This window comes from Epargyreus clarus, unplaced genomic scaffold, assembly GCF_041222505.1.
Source record: "Epargyreus clarus isolate Ecla_fem2 unplaced genomic scaffold, WU_Ecla_fem_2.2 ptg000023l, whole genome shotgun sequence".
Lineage (NCBI taxonomy): Eukaryota > Metazoa > Arthropoda > Insecta > Lepidoptera > Hesperiidae > Epargyreus > Epargyreus clarus.
The window spans coordinates 7,182,617-7,187,145 of NW_027332230.1; positions in this window are offsets into that span (position 1 = coordinate 7,182,617).

The window sequence follows — 4,529 nt, forward strand, 5'->3', positions numbered from 1 at the left end:
CAGACGCCCTGGTGGGAAAGTGTAGCGCTGGGCACGCACTTGACGCTTCAGCGACCACGAAAACTGCTCGTCGCCCGACTATAGACAGCAATAGAGATGACTTGAAATAAAAGTTTTAAAATTAAACGTTTACTTGTAATATTTAATAAATGTATACATATATTTATCTAATCAATATATTTTATAAATACTTTACACACTTAATATCATTTAAATTTGTAACATTTTTTTTTGCATTCAATCAAAATACTCTTAATATGAAAATGTTAAAAGGCCGGTATTTATGATCAAAATTATTTTTTATCACTTAATATTTATAAATGTATAGTATCTAGGTAGATATACTGTTTAATGTTTATATATTAAACTATATTTTTATATTGACACATTTATACAGCTCATATTTATTCGTAAACAACAATATAGTACTAGTCATTATTTAATATCCCATTAGTTACTTTGTGACTGTTACCTTTATCTAATTTAGGCATCTCACATTAAATATACTACGTGAAAATAACAAACGAACCTATAATAAGCAATTCACAACTTATATAAAATGTATTTTGTCACAAAAAACAAGTCATCGTACATAACATTCTCCATTGCTTACGCAGTTCTTAAATCACAGCCCATAATAAGAAAGGTTCGGAGGAACCGCGCTCCATTGGCGTCGTCGTTACGCCGGGCCCTTCGACGTAAACAGACTGCCATCTGACGCCACTTGTATTATTTATATCCATTCCATTATATCATCAGATTGAACCAACTGAGTTGTGACGTCACAAGTAAAATGAACAGATTTTATAAGTTTGTTATAAGCTATAATAAAGCTTATTTAAACATTTTTGTACAGCACGATAATTATCCTTAGAAATTATAATAGTTACAGTAGATACTAGGGATTAGAACGCGGCTCTTCATAGTGGCAGCCCAAAATTCCGCTAAGCTATCATTGTTTTTGAGAAAGATATTGTTTTTGCTCTACCTTGATAACGATACAATACCTATCTCAAAATATTTTGAGTTTGTCTTTGCCTTTACTGTACACATCAAAATAATCAAAGAATACAATTCATAATAATGATGTCATTCACGATGAAGTAGGTGTGTCAGCAACAACACCATCACTGTAGAGACTACAGCCTGCAATCAAGTCTACATGGCTCTACGACTTTCAATACCTATCTCCTAATAAAAAAATACTTTTTCAAACGATTTGTACCTACCTCTCATCTGTAAAATTCCACAGTATCTGAATAGAGTAATAGACAAAAATACTAAAGTCTATTACTCATTGCACATTTTTTTAAACGAGTTGTAAAAACTGTAACTACTTTTCCCTGTGTTTTTGTATCTTAAAGGAGTTAGGAAGGAGTTTTTATTTTATGTGTCAGGATTTTTTCAGTAATTGGTTAATGACAGGCTGATTAAGCGCCACTGAGTCTTAAAAAATATCTGTAATACAAATGCATTAAGTTTTTCTATTAGTGTATTTTGTTACGGTTTAATAACTGAATTAGAAAAAACTAGTGCCTAAAGCGGTGATATTGAAAGCGCTACATACGATATATAATATACGATAACTGTTTTAAGTCATATATGTATGATATTCTTTTTTTTATAATATAGGAATAGCAGACGAGCATGCAGTCCACCTCATGGTAAATGGCTACTGCCGCCCATGGACATTTGTAATCAACCCCAGATAGGATTCGATGTTCGCCAGATGCGCCGCTACCTCTGAGGACTAAGCTGGAACGCCTCGGAAAAGTCTGTCTCCCTTACCACACCATTCAAACCGGAACACAGCAGCGCCTAACACTGCTGTTATTAGGTGTAAGTTTTAAAGTCATTGGGTAGTTGGGTTGATACTTTATTATACTAATAACAAGTGGTTTAACTCGTTGGCCGCTAGCCTCTATCTATATAATCGAATCATCCTGGGATTAGCACAAAATATGAGGACGCATGTGAGCATTCAGAGAGACATGAGTCAGTTATACCGAAGTAGGTAGCTACTTAAAATTTATAAAGCTTAGTAACTGGCATAATTTTAAAATTACAGATAAATTATTCAATTCCTTTGCCTATAATGTTTTTATATACCTAAACAGAGGAAATAAAATGTTTTTGTACTTCACGCACGTTTTTTGGTCTGTACCGTACTTTGACGCAATTTGAAGAAAATCGCCGTGAGCTGGCCTTGCTTGTTCTCAATGAAGTTTTCGACTGTCAATTGTTATGTAACCAGGTACCTACCTACCTATTTCAAAAAACTTTTTAAAGTGATTTCCGTACTGTTCAAGATTAACGTGGCACAGAAGTAATTAATCAGCAACCTTGACAATCTCTTATCGTTCAGGGAAATACGCAGGAAATTACTCAATACGTATAACAGTTTTTTTTTGTCAGTCATCAGTCTTCATAGTTTCTTGTATGTGGAGATTTAGAAGTGTGCATGATGCGTAACGTCTTCAAAGTTAAGTGGGTTTATTTGTCCATTTTTGGATAATTTTGATTACCTACTATTTTTTCTTGTTTTTCATAAATTACATAATATTTTTACACATCCTCTAATTCTAAAAACACAATCAGAAAACGTAGTACGGACATACTTTTATATAGGAAGCTTTGTGATAAATAGGTTGTATAAAATGTAGTTACGTATAAATCTGTTTAAGATACCATTAATAAATCACAACTAATCCTTAAACAGAACAGAGCAGAGTATCACTAACGGGAAATTCCATTACATTTTCCGCAATGCTTAAATTTATTACTTACATTTATTATCTGTGGAGACTGGAGACGGTAATCGTAGGCACAGACTCACAGAGCAAAGGAAGTGAGCGGACGCGACCTTGACATTTCCCGCGCAGTCGTATACATAGCGGTTACCAGGAAGTAACCACCTTATGCCTCCGACCCCAGCTGGATTCACCAACAAATAATATTTATTTTTATGACAAAATAAGATGCGTAATTATTAATAACCTATCAAATATTATGGAGAGACTGAAAATAATATTGTTGACTTTTATTCCAATTATGGTTATTTACTTTTATAATCTTGCTGTCGTTACGATAAATCCTAACATAGACATGCTTAAATCCTGCTTATCGTTGTCTTGTGGAGTTCTAAATCATTTCTATTCAGTATGAAGTTCTATGCCCTTAGCTCTGCTTAGTAAGTGCTTAGTAGTAGTAGCTAAGTCTATTTAGATTAACATTATTTTTATTAATGAGGAATGCATTTGGACTTTGGCATTTGGACTCATATTTTATTCCTAAGTTAATACAGTTCTACTAGGTATCACAATTGTAGTCCGCGCCAAACTGTTAGTCCGCTCTGAAGTTGTTCCAAGCAGGTGCAGTCATACAATTTGGTATGGCGACGCAATTCATTTTTATATTCAGAGCGGACTAGCAGTTTTACGCTGACTATGCCAACCATAATTTAAACAGACGTACAGATAGATTACAACTCTATAATGGTTTTATACTTATTCTGATAACGCGCAAATAAGTATAAGAGCTTGGCAAATAACAGTTTGGAATCACAAACATGCATCACCGCTTCATTTTTATTTATTTCTGTAAATAAATGACTAACATGATTATTAACTGAAATTAGTCGACAATAAAGCACTTAGCAGATACGTTTAATAATAAGTAGGTAGTTGTTTACATCGGTTCATCTTAAAAAGAGTCATAAAAATAACATTCAATTATCTTATTGCCGGGATAAACGCTAGGCAATAGGTTCATACAGCTTATGCTAACTATTATTACTTGGAAGGTAATTCCATCCGTCTGATCCCTCCAATGATGTCTTAATGAAAAAATAAAAGGCTAAGGAACAGGGCCGGATTTAGAGGTCTAGAGGCCTTGGGGCAACAAAGGAGTGGAGGCCCCTGGCCCCAAATTATTTGTCGAATAAAATGAACAATTTTTTCAGTTGAGTTTTTCAATAAATATTTTATTGTGAAACTCAGGTAGATTCTTCTAGTATTTATGTTTGTACAAAGTACTGTAAAGGTATAAAGGTAAAACAGCGAAAAAGAATATCAAAGAAAAATATATATATTTTATTTTTTTACTAGTGTTCACCAGTCGGAATTAAAAAACAAATCCGACGCCTCTATTGTGGGGGCCCCTCTTTTGTGGAGACCCCGGGGCTGCCGCCCCGGTTGCCCTCCCTTAAATCCGGCCCTGCTAAGGAATATCTTCGAACGTGCTCACATGGCCTGAGTGCCACAACAATGTGCCCGCAGATGCAGTAAGGACTACAGCCACTTGAATCACTTAAGACGGCTCGCTGATTCTAAAATAATGTTTTTGAGTACAGTACCATATTTTAAATAATGACTGAAAATTTTAGTACATTACTAATCAACGCGCAATGGTTAAGTTTCATAAACATAGTTTTTGCTCCATGTAAAGGGAATGACGATCATATTAGGTAGCCAAAATTACAACGCTAAAACGGAAATGAATCTTAAAATGTTGTCATAATTTCAATCGTT